At 50.0% G+C, this 13,019-nt stretch overlaps 1 long non-coding RNA gene across 1 annotated transcript; it reads left to right on the forward strand.

Moving 5' to 3' along the window:
- The first annotated feature begins 1,683 nt into the window (after positions 1–1,683).
- On the forward strand, positions 1,684–11,409 carry LOC126993579 (uncharacterized). Its single transcript, XR_007747966.1, has 2 exons — positions 1,684–1,976; positions 10,991–11,409. It is a non-coding gene; the product is annotated as an uncharacterized LOC126993579 (long non-coding RNA).
- The last annotated feature ends 1,610 nt before the right edge of the window (positions 11,410–13,019 follow it).

The following is a 13,019-nucleotide window of genomic DNA, read 5'->3' on the forward strand; positions in this document are numbered from 1 at the left end:
TACTACAATCTGCTCACACTACATCTAGGGCCTTTTCTTGGCCAAAGTAACTTTCCGGGAGAGATTTTAGACAGAAACTGGGGCGGGAAGTGGGGAGGAGGATCACTGGCTTGTTGCCTTTCCCACATATCCTTCTGCTTCATAATCTCATATCAATTGATTGGGGGGCTTTGATTTCTCTCTTAACTTATTTCAACTGGCGGGTGCACGAGTAGGGAATATGTGGGGACTACATGCAGGCAGGAAGACAGGAATTACCAGAACAAGTAAATAAATATAAACGGAGGGGCGGAATCACTAACTACTGATGACGGCTGCTATGTAGGCATATATCGCTCATCGTGATCCCCTGCAGCTAACAACAAACGACCGAGAGAAGCATTGGCGATTTCAAGCTTTGGTCGCGGTTTGGCGAGCACTGGCGGGACTCGGTCCGCTTATTGATGCCATGCATCCCTAGGGGGGTCTCCAGAGTGAGAGAGTGAGTGAGAGAGAGAGAGAGAGAGAGGGACTAACCGTCTTCGTTCTCTTTCGGGAAATAGTTTGTGGCTCCGATGGAGCCGGTTCTTTTCCAGTGCAAGCAAGTTGGTGGGTTGCTTATTTGGAGGAGGTGTACTTGGTGACGGCCTTGGTGCCTTCGGACACGGCGTGCTTGGCCAGCTCACCGGGCAGGAGGAGACGGACGGCCGTCTGGATCTCCCGACTGGTGATGGTGGAGCGCTTGTTGTAATGGGCCAGGCGAGAGGCCTCGGCGGCGATGCGCTCGAAGATGTCGTTCACGAAGGAGTTCATGATGGACATGGCCTTGGAGGAGACGCCGGTGTCGGGGTGGACCTGCTTGAGCACCTTGTAGATGTAGATCGAGTAGCTCTCCTTCCTCCTGCGCTTCTTCTTCTTGTCACCCTTGGCGATGGCCTTCTGGGCCTTGCCAGCCTTCTTGGCGGCCTTTCCTGATGCTTTGGGGGGCATGTCTTCGTCTTCGTTACAATACGGAGAGCGAATGTTGCCGGGCCGCCCCGGATTCCCCTTTATGGCGGCGCCGCTCCTCGGGATCGCGGGGACGCGTGGCACGCGCTCCCATTGGCAGGCTCGCCCGGCCGTCCCGCCCTCCGATCCTGCGCTGCACTATATAGGGCGAAAAAGCCGCGAGCGGCAGGTATTCGCTCTCCGAGCCCACAGCAGAAGCGCAAGTCACCGAACCCCACCACTCACTGTCGACATGTCTGGACGCGGCAAGGGAGGAAAGGTGAAGGGGAAGTCAAAGTCCCGCTCCAGCCGTGCCGGCCTGCAGTTCCCCGTGGGCAGGATCCACCGTCTCCTGAGGAAGGGCAACTACGCCGAGCGCGTGGGCGCCAGCGCCCCGTGTACCTGGCGGCCGTCATGGAGTACCTGGCCGCCGAGGTGCTCGAGCTGGCCGGCAACGCGGCCCGCGACAACAAGAAGACCCGCATCATCCCCCGCCACCTGCAGCTGGCCATCCGCAACGACGAGGAGCTGAACAAGCTCCTCTCCGGCGTCACCATTGCCCAGGGAGGTGTGCTGCCTAACATCCAGGCGGTGCTCCTGCCCAAGAAGACCGAGAAGAAGTAATCGCCCTCGGCCTTTCAGGGACGACAATTCAGTACCGTTTAATCCGGCTCCCATTGGGAGCCAAACCCTTCAAAAGAGACTTCTGGACACACCCTCAACTACATAGTGACATTCCTAGGTCAATTCCTGCTGATATTACTAGGAAGAAGACCCTCAGTCATGACAACAATTAACAACCCCCACGTCTGGCAGGCTTCCCACACTTAGTTTGTTTTCTTCACGGCAGGTAAGGGACTCCTCTGCTGACAACGACGATAACAACAATTAACCCACAAGACATAACATAACAAATAAAAAAAAACGCAAAACAGAGCCGGGAGGTAGGTCGTTGAGACGATGATGGCCGTCGTGCAGATCGGATGCGGCGCTGCCCCCGCCGAGATGAAGTAGGTAGGTAGGTAGGTAGGTAGGTAGGTAGTAGCTGGGTGGGCTCCGACCCGCTGTGGCCTGTGGAGTAGGTCCGGAATGAGTAAAATGAATCAGTCAGTCAGTCACTCACTGACGTCATGTATGATCCCCTGCCTCACCCGAGAAAGCATGCATCGGTTTGTACCTTCACCTTCACCTTCACACGGTATAGTTTAACCCAACCTAAACATCCGGCCTCACACACAGGTGCTAGGTGGCGAGGTAGACCCTGAGGAGAAGAAGAAAACGTTTGGGAGGGTAAGCTAAACTAAGTGCAAAACCACCAGGGCCAGCCAGCCAGCACAGACACTGCGATACATTAGTCTTGCGCTAGCTAGTAAGAATAAGAATTAGAATTAGAATTAGAACAACACACACACACACACACACACACACACACACACACACACAAAAAAAAAAAAAAAAAAAAAAAAAAAAAAAAAAAAAAAAAAAAAAAAAGAGTTTAAGGAGAACCACGCACATAGCTCCGCCGTAGGTTCCCCTAGCGGACGGGGAACCCCACGAGTTGCTCTTTGGAATCTGTTTCTAACTCAAGTCTGGTGCTGAACATCATCTAGTAGCACTATGATCATCATCAGTGCTCTTATAAATAGCGTCAAACTACCTGTGCTATTAGCAAGCAGAGGAACACTGTCATACTTTTTTCATATTGCTTCCACTTAATAAGTAGTGGAATGTATGTAATCGTATTTACAATAATACACGATGTACATATATATATAGTAATGACTACGTATTACGCATGATAACCATATGTATAGATGGAGAAAAATATATGCGGTTTATAATTTTGGCAAAATAGAAATATGAAAGAGACAAGTCAACAAAATAACATTATATTAGCTGGACCAAGTTGACATTTTATGATGAATATGTACTACACAGTATGTAATAACAGTAATAACTTTTCCTAGAAGGTCCAGACCACAGGTAATGCCAGTACATCGTGTTCACTTGGGTGACCATAAGGACTGCAAACATGGACCTTCTACATACTATATGTATGTAAACATGCTGTTGTACAGTAATTATCAACGTGAAATACGTCTTGCCTCCATGGAACTGTACCATGCTCTTAGTTAATAATCATACTATCTATACATATACACGTACATAACATTCTAATATATAATACAGTGATGGGAGAAATAGGGAGGGACACAAGAGTGATGAGGGAGGCGAGAAGTTAGGGGGAGAAGAGGAGGGATAACGAGAGCGAGAAGGGGGAGTAGTTGTGGCTAGGAATAGTTTGGGAGGGTGCAGGGGGGGGGGCACACTTTCCTTCGAATGCGTCAACATGACTCGTCGGGTTTGTGTTATTTTTCACAAGTAAACTCGTCACATAAGACATATAGTAATGTGGTAGGTTAGCCATAAATTAGGTCCGGGTATTATAGGTAGTGTGCTGAAATATCATACTGATCCAAAGATTCGTTTAGGAGATATTTGCGAAAAACAGCGTTTGTCTGCCGCTGAAATGTATAGTAGGTGTTACGGGAGTTATGAATAGAGATCTTATATGATTTTTCTACTTCGGTAATCATTACACTTTTAACTCTGAACTTTCTAGACTTTTTTTGAGGTAGATTCTTAGAATAAAAGCCTTAACAAGCAATTACTTCCCTCTATACCTCTCACATACAATAATGAAAATATATCTGTTCTGGTTGTAGGTATTAGAATATTTCAGTAACTATGAAAGAGTTGATAAAAGCGCTATTAGATTTCATTTTTCCTCCCATATGCACAGGATGTAAAAACAAACTTGTTCAAGGAGAATGATTTATTTGTACCATTTGCTTGAGTAACAGATAATCCTATTACCAATCGTTTTGTAGATACAGCTACTATTACCTATGGTCTTGCATTAAAAAAAAAAAAAAAACAATTGGGGAGGTATTAGGAGTTGAGTATGGCAATATTTTTGTATTAACATCCAGCTATTTCAGTGATAGATGAAATAATACTTATTCCATTGCACAGGCAAATATTGCAGGAAAGACACTATAATCCAAGTGATTATTTTCGCTAAAGGACTTTCAGAATCACTAAAAAGAGACAGTCATCTAACATATGTAAAAAGAAATCGCAATACTCCATCCCAAGCAAACCCCCCCCCAAAAAGGAAAGCCAACACGCATTACAAACCTCAACAAACTAAGAACAAAACTCCCACAACAAAACTAACTAACAAGTTAGCTTGCAACAAACAAACGAGCTAGCTCCCTAATTAGCTTTTTTGCTAGTTAGCTAGCTAGTTAGTTAGTTAGTTAGTTAGTTAGTTTGTTTCTTTGTTTGTTAGCTTGTTATTTTGTTTGTTTGGTAGCTAGCTACCTTGTTTGTTTGTTTGTTAGTTAGTTAGTTAGTTAGTTAGTTAGTTAGTTAGTTAGTTAGTTAGTTAGTTAGTTAGTTAGTTAGTTAGTTAGTTAGTTAGTTAGTTAGTTAGTTAGTTAGTTAGTTAGTTAGTTAGTTTGTTTGTTTGTTTGTTTGTTTGTTTGTTTGTTTGTTTGTTTGTTTGTTTGTTTGTTTGTTTGTTTGTTTGTTTGTTTGTTTGTTAGTTAGTTAGTTAGTTAGTTAGTTAGTTAGTTAGTTAGTTAGTTAGTTTGTTTGTTTGTTTGTTTGTTTGTTTGTTTGTTTGCTAGCTAGCTAGCTTGTTTGCTTGCTTGCTTGCTAGCTAGCTAGTTTGTTTGTTTGTTTGTTTGTTTGTTTGTTTTTGTTTGTTTGTTTGTTTGTTTGTTTGCTAGCTAGCTAGTTTGTCTTTTAGTTTGTTAGCTAGCTAGTTTTGTGTTTGTCTGTTAGCTAGCCCGTTCGCTTTAATTGGCAGGCAGGCAGGCAGGCAGGCAGGCAGGCAGGCAGGCAGGCAGGCAGGCAGGCAGGCACACCTATTTACATGCCGGCACACCTACTTTCATAGAAACGTATTTGCAGCTTTTTAGTCATCCACCTGTCTACTGTTGGGCATGTAGACGCTTGCCCAGGGTTCCGGCGGGCTACTCGGTGGCGGGGCTGGTTCAACGTATCTGAAAAAGCGGGTCCAGTAAGAGAGGGCGCAACGTTATGATGAGGACGACAACGAGAAACAAGAAGAAGAAGAAGAAGAAGAAGAAGAAGAAGAAGAAGAAGAAGAAGAAGAAGAAGAAGGAGGAGGAGGAGGAGGAGGAGGAGGAGGAGGAGGAGGAGGAGGAGGAGGAGGAGGAGATTCCCACTTCCTCAGCCTTTCCCTTTCAAGTTCGTTCTGAGCCTGTCCCTCACCCTCTAACCCTACCCTTGCTTTCCTATACACTCCTGCACACTCCAAGAGACAATAGAAGGAGTGGATCAAGAAGGGGAGGCTTCTTTCTCTCTGTCTATATATTTGCCGTCTTTCTCATTATTGCTTTCTTTCTCTTTTTCTCCTCCTTTTTTTCTTTCTTAACCTTTCTATGTCATTCTTCCTCTCTTTCTTTTCCTGTTCCCGTCCAGACGTCGCTTTGTTTTGTCTATGTATTTTCCAATATAGTTTTCTCTCTCTCTCTCTCTCTCTCTCTCTCTCTCTCTCTCTCTCTCTCTCTCTCTCTCTCTCTCTCTCTCTCTCTCTCTCTCTCTCTCTTTTCATAAATATCCTGTTACTGATTTTACAAAGAATTGACAGGGACAGGGGAAATTATGGCAAAATGATGTTTCCGTAAGAACTGAAACAAACAAATTGGAGCTTACTAGTGGCAAATGAGGTGGATGGGGAGCAGTGGGCGGAGGTGTGAACCATCATTAGGCAGGAGGGAGGGAGGGAGGGAAAAGATGGGATTGAGGAAACAAACAAACTAGTGTCAAATGAGGTGGATGGGGAGCAGTGGGCGGAGGTGTGAACCATCATTAGGCAGGGAGGGAGGGAGGGAGGGTGGGGAGGAAACAGAAAGAAAGAAAGAAAGAAAGAAAGAAAATATAACTGAAGTAAAAAGTGTGCTACTATTCTCTTAGTGAATAAGAATGTGGACCTCAAAGAGGTCCGGGGTGGGTGGGTTAGGTCGGGCTCGCTCAGGCAGCGGCATTAACCACCGAAGCCGTACAGGGTGCGGCCCTGGCGTTTGAGGGCGTACACCACGTCCATGGCGGTGACGGTCTTGCGCTTGGCGTGCTCAGTGTAGGTGACGGCATCCCTGATGACGTTCTCCAGGAACACCTTGAGCACACCACGGGTCTCTTCGTAGATGAGCCCGGAGATGCGCTTCACACCGCCACGGCGCGCCAGACGACGGATGGCCGGCTTGGTGATGCCCTGGATGTTGTCCCGAAGAACCTTGCGGTGACGCTTGGCGCCTCCCTTTCCGAGTCCCTTGCCTCCCTTGCCGCGGCCAGTCATGGTTCAGGTGGGTAGCTCAACAGTGGAGTGAGTGTTGGGCTGCTTTTGCTTTAATAGTTTATTGATAACTTTTACATAAGATACAAAAATAAAAATAAACATGAAAATTACAAAATAATCGGTTACCAAAGCAGGCTCTAAACAAGCAGCCTGCCCGATGTACGATACATAGTTGGCACTAGTTACAATTGGACAAGATTACACATGGATGAAATGTCTTTTTATTCAGTGGTCACCGGCGTAGTAGCTTTCGAGCTCAGCGTCGGTGAGGTCTCTGTCTGCGTTGAGGAAGAAGTCGTCGTCCACGTCTCCGACGTCGACCTCGTCCTCCGAGACGTCTTCCTCCTCGTAAGTCGCCCACTCAACCTCCTGCCTGTGGTCGAAGTGGCGTGGGGGTTACCCAGTGGGCGGGCCGTGCGGATGGAGGCTGGGGCGGCTTCCCTTCACGGAGTGCCCTCCTCACTAAGGGGAGGGCTGTCTCGTGCGGGATCCTCTCGAACCTGGCCTCCTCCTCTTGCTCAGTGAGGTGCTCGTAGCGGATCAGAAGATCCACCAGCTCGCCCTCACTGAAGGTGTAGATCCGTGGGGTCTGGGTCGCCTGGCAGCTACTGGGGGCCTCGCGGGGTGCTGGCTCCTCCGTAGTCGTCGGCGCGTCCACCGTCTCAGGTGTCTGGTCCCTGGTCCTCTTGTTCTTCTTGCTGGCGGGTACCTCCGGGGACACAGCTGGGGGTGTCACCTCAGCGGTCACCGCTGCCGTCTCCGTCCTCGTCAGACGTGGTGGGTCCACCTCCATCTCCCTAGCAGGAGACTTTGGTGTCGGGACGCTCTGCTCCGTGGGTCCCGGCTTCCTCCTCCGTCTGCGGCGCCTCCTCTTCCGTCCTTCACCGTGGGGTGTCGTCCTCTCCTCCGTGGGCGGCTGCATTGGCCGCGCTGCTGCCAGGTCCGCCGAAGACGTCGTCCTCCGCAGCTTGGCACCCGGGATTCTGCAGAGCCGAGCAGGGCACCTGCGGTTCCAGGCATGGTGACCTGAACTGCAGTTGGGCACACAGCCACCGGGCGCGCCACACCTTCCCTAAGGCGGCGAACGCAGTCCCTCGTGGCGTGGTCCCTGCTGCACACGCCGCACAGCTCCTCCGTCCTGGTACACTGCCGCTGCCTGTGGCCGAAAGCCTGGCACTTGTAACAGCGCACAGGCTCCGGCACATAGCGGCGGCAGGTAAAACGTCCCCAGCATCCGAGGTCCAGCGAGGCGGGGACACGTCCCCACAGCGTCAGCTACACGCTCCGGGTGGGCAGGCGTCGTCCGTGGCCGGCGTTGTAGTGGCACCTCACTGCAGCTGCAACGCAGGGGTGCGCCAACACCGGGTCCAATGGGAGGTGGGTAGGGTATCCAAGCAGGACACCCTTCACCGCCGCCTCCTTTTTCTCCAGGGTGATGCCGCGGGTCCGTCCAGCAGCAATCTCGTCCAGGGTGGTGGCGTGGTCCCAGTCCCACGCACGGATGAGAAGTCCCCGCGGGAGACCGTCACCCGGAGTCGCAGCTTCCGCTCGTCCTCCATCCACCGAATGGCCTGGTAGTGGGTGCTGAAGTCCGAAGACACCAGCCTCCACTCCGGCAGGGGTCCGCTCGATCGGTCCTCCCCGCCGTCCTCGTGAAGCGTCCTCCTTCGGGCCCGCTTGCTCTGCACGCGGGTCCATCCGTCCCCGTCGTCAGGAGCAGACTCCGTGGGCCGCTTCCTTCTTGCCGCCATAGCAGAGGCGGGAGCTGAGAGCTCAACCGGGCCGTCTGCAGGGGCAAGTCAGGGAGAGCAGCAGTGAGGAGAGAGGGTCTGCACTCACTGCTGTCTGCGCCGGAACTGTTGTTGGGCTGCCCCAGCGTTCGCTCTATATATGCAGAGCCAGAGGCGGCGGTGGTGGGTCTTTGGGCGATAGGCTGGCTCCTGCCGTCTACTTCCGGACGGCCCAGTGACGTTGGGTGAGCCTCCACACTGTACTAGGCTCTAGCATATGCAGACAGCTCCAAGAGACCCCTAAATTCCTCCAATAGGGCTAGATAGATGCACTGCCTGACGGGGGCGGGCAAGCGCGGGACTAGGAGGCGGCGCACGCGCAGGGCGCGGCGGACCACCGCTCCTCCCCCGGCCGCCAAAACTATAAAAACCAGAAACGGCTGGCAGACTCAACTGTTCTGTTCGTCCGTAGCCATGGCCCGTACCAAGCAGACTGCCAGGAAATCCACCGGTGGCAAGGCGCCCCGCAAGCAGCTGGCCACCAAGGCCGCTCGCAAGTCGGCCCCGGCCACCGGAGGAGTCAAGAAGCCTCACCGCTACAGGCCCGGGACCGTGGCCCTCCGTGAGATCCGCCGCTACCAGAAGAGCACCGAGCTCCTCATCAGGAAGCTGCCCTTCCAGCGTCTGGTGCGCGAGATCGCCCAGGATTTCAAGACCGATCTCCGCTTCCAGTCCTCTGCCGTCATGGCTCTGCAGGAAGCCTCCGAGGCCTACCTCGTCGGTCTCTTCGAGGACACCAACCTCTGCGCCATCCACGCCAAGCGTGTCACCATCATGCCAAAGGACATCCAGCTGGCCCGTCGCATTCGCGGCGAGCGTGCCTAAGCGGGCGTCTGTGTACTAAAATCTGCTCACACTATATCTCGGCCCTTTTCTGGGCAAATGTCAGTTTCGGGGTGTTTTTTTAGACAGACAGGGGGGGGGGCTGGGGGGGAGGAGGAGGATCACTGGCTTGTTGCCTTTCCCACATATCCTTCTGCTTCATAATCTCATATCAATTGATTGGGGGGCTTTGATTTCTCTCTTAACTTATTTCAACTGGCGGGTGCACGAGTAGGGAATATGTGGGGACTACATGCAGGCAGGAAGACAGGAATTACCAGAACAAGTAAATAAATATAAACGGAGTGGCGGAATCACTAACTACTGATGACGGCTGCTATGTAGGCATATATCGCTCATCGTGATCCCCTGCAGCTAACAACAAACGACCGAGAGAAGCATTGGCGATTTCAAGCTTTGGTCGCGGTTTGGCGAGCACTGGCGGGACTCGGTCCGCTTATTGATGCCATGCATCCCTTGGTGGGTCAGCTCAGTGAGTGAGTGGTGAGAGAGAGAGAGAGAGAGAGTGAGGGCGGGGGACTAACCGTCGTCGTTCTCTTTCGGGAAATAGTTTGTGGCTCCGATGGATCCGGTTATTTTCACGTGCAAGCAAGTTGGTGGGTTGCTTATTTGGAGGAGGTGTACTTGGTGACGGCCTTGGTGCCTTCGGACACGGCGTGCTTGGCCAGCTCACCGGGCAGGAGGAGACGGACGGCCGTCTGGATCTCCCGACTGGTGATGGTGGAGCGCTTGTTGTAATGGGCCAGGCGAGAGGCCTCGGCGGCGATGCGCTCGAAGATGTCGTTCACGAAGGAGTTCATGATGGACATGGCCTTGGAGGAGACGCCGGTGTCGGGGTGGACCTGCTTGAGCACCTTGTAGATGTAGATCGAGTAGCTCTCCTTCCTCCTGCGCTTCTTCTTCTTGTCACCCTTGGCGATGGCCTTCTGGGCCTTGCCAGCCTTCTTGGCGGCCTTTCCTGATGCTTTGGGGGGCATGTCTGCTTCTTCGTTCCCAGACGGCGAGCGAATGTTGCCGGGCCGCCCCCGGATTCTCCCTTTATGGCGGCGCCGCTCCCTCGGGATCGCGGGGACGCGTGGCGCTGCGCTCCCATTGGCAGGCTCGCCCGGCCGTCCCCGCCCACCGAACATGCGCTGCACTATATAGGGCTAAAAAGCAGCCAGCGGCAGGTATACGCTCACCGAGCCCACAGCAGAAGCGCACGTCCACGCCACCACTCACTGTCGACATGTATGTACGCGGCACGTGAGGAAAGGTGAAGGTGAAGTCAAAGTCCCGCTCCAGCCGTGCCGGCCTGCAGTTCCCCGTGGGCAGGATCCACCGTCTCCTGAGGAAGGGCAACTACGCCGAGCGCGTGGGCGCCGGCGCCCCCGTGTACCTGGCGGCCGTCATGGAGTACCTGGCCGCCGAGGTGCTCGAGCTGGCCGGCAACGCGGCCCGCGACAACAAGAAGACCCGCATCATCCCCCGCCACCTGCAGCTGGCCATCCGCAACGACGAGGAGCTGAACAAGCTCCTCTCCGGCGTCACCATTGCCCAGGGAGGTGTGCTGCCTAACATCCAGGCGGTGCTCCTGCCCAAGAAGACCGAGAAGAAGTAATCGCCCTCGGCCTTTCAGGGACGACAATTCAGTACCGTTTAATCCGGCTCCCCTTGGGAGCCACACCCTTTTACAAAAAGAGACTTCTGGACACACACCCTCAACTACATAGTGACATTCCTAGGTCAATTCATTCTGATATTATTAGGAAGAAGACCCTCAGTCATGACAACATTTAACAACCCCCACGTCTGGCAGGCTTCCCACACTTAGTTTGTTTTCTTCACGGCAGGTAAGGGACTCCTCTGCTGACAACGACGATAACAACAATTAACCCACAAGACATAACATAACAAATAAAAAAAACGCAAAACAGAGCCGGGAGGTAGGTCGTTGAGACGATGATGGCCGTCGTGCAGATCGGATGCGGCGCTGCCCCCGCCGAGATGAAGTAGGTAGGTAGGTAGGTAGGTAGGTAGTAGCTGGGTGGGCTCCGACCCGCTGTGGCCTGTGGAGTAGGTCCGGAATGAGTAAAATGAATCAGTCACTCACTCACTCACTCACTCACTGACGTCATGTATGATCCCCTGCCTCACCCGAGAAAGCATGCATCGGTTTGTACCTTCACCTTCACCTTCACACGGTATAGTTTAACCCAACCTAAACATCCGGCCTCACACACAGGTGCTAGGTGGCGAGGTAGACCCTGAGGAGAAGAAGAAAACGTTTGGGAGGGTAAGCTAAACTAAGTGCAAAACCACCAGGGCCAGCCAGCCAGCACAGACACTGCGATACATTAGTCTTGCGCTAGCTAGTAAGAATAAGAATTAGAATTAGAATTAGAAGAACACACACACACACACACACACACACACACACACACACACACACAAAAAAAAAAAAAAAAAAAAAAAAAAAAAAAAAAGTTTAAGGAGAACCACGCACATAGCTCCGCCGTAGGTTCCCCTAGCGGACGGGGAACCCCACGAGTTGCTCTTTGGAATCTGTTTCTAACTCAAGTCTGGTGCTGAACATCATCTAGTAGCACTATGATCATCATCAGTGCTCTTATAAATAGCGTCAAAACTGCTATTAGCAAAGTAACACTGTCTTACTTTTTTCATATTGGTTCCACTTAATAAGTAGTGGAATGTATGTAATCGTATTTACAATATACACGATGTACATATATATATAGTAATGACTACGTATTACGCATGATAACCATATGTATAGATGGAGAAAATATATGCGGTTTATAATTTTGGCAAAATAGAAATATGAAAGAGACAAGTCAACAAAATAACATTATATTAGCTGGACCAAGTTGACATTTTATGATGAATATGTACTACACAGTATGTAATAACAGTAATAACTTTTCCTAGAAGGTCCAGACCACAGGTAATGCCAGTACATCGTGTTCACTTGGGTGACCATAAGGACTGCAAACATGGACCTTCTACATACTATATGTATGTAAACATGCTGTTGTACAGTAATTATCAACGTGAAATACGTCTTGCCTCCATGGAACTGTACCATGCTCTTAGTTAATAATCATACTATCTATACATATACACGTACATAACATTCTAATATATAATACAGTGATGGGAGAAATAGGGAGGGACACAAGAGTGATGAGGAGGCGAGAAGTTAGGGGAGTAGAGGAGGGATCACGAGAGCGAGAAGGGGGATTAGTTGTGGCTAGGAATACTTGGGGTGGGAGCAGGGGGGCACACTTTCCTTCGAATGCGTCAACACGACGCGTCGGGGTTGTGGTCTTTTTCACAAGTAAACTCGTCACATAAGACATATAGTAATGTGGTAGGTTAGCCATAAATTAGGTCCGGGTATTATAGGTAGTGTGCTGAAATATCATACTGATCCAAAGATTCGTTTAGGAGATATTTGCGAAAAACAGCGTTTGTCTGCCGCTGAAATGTATAGTAGGTGTTACGGGAGTTATGAATAGAGATCTTATAGTATTCTTCTACTTCGGAATTCATTACACTTTTAACTCTGAACTTTTTAGACTTTTTTGAGGTAGATTCTTAGAATAAAAGCCTTAACAAGCAATTACTTCCCTCTATACCTCTCACATACAATAATGAAAATATATCTGTTCTGGTTGTAGGTATTAGAATATTTCAGTAACTATGAAAGAGTTGATAAAAGCGCTATTAGATTTCATTTTTCCTCCCATATGCACAGGATGTAAAAACAAACTTGTTCAAGGAGAATGATTTATTTGTACCATTTGCTTGAGTAACAGATAATCCTATTACCAATCGTTTTGTAGATACAGCTACTATTACCTATGGTCTTGCATTAAAAAAAAAAAAAAAAAAACAATTGGGGAGGTATTAGGAGTTGAGTATGGCAATATTTTTGTATTAACATCCAGCTATTTCAGTGATAGATGAAATAATACTTATTCCATTGCACAGGCAAATATTGCAGGAAAGACACTATAATCCAAGTG

The sequence above is a fragment of the Eriocheir sinensis genome, unplaced genomic scaffold, assembly GCF_024679095.1.
Source record: "Eriocheir sinensis breed Jianghai 21 unplaced genomic scaffold, ASM2467909v1 Scaffold637, whole genome shotgun sequence".
In the NCBI taxonomy this organism is placed as follows: Eukaryota; Metazoa; Arthropoda; class Malacostraca; order Decapoda; family Varunidae; genus Eriocheir; species Eriocheir sinensis.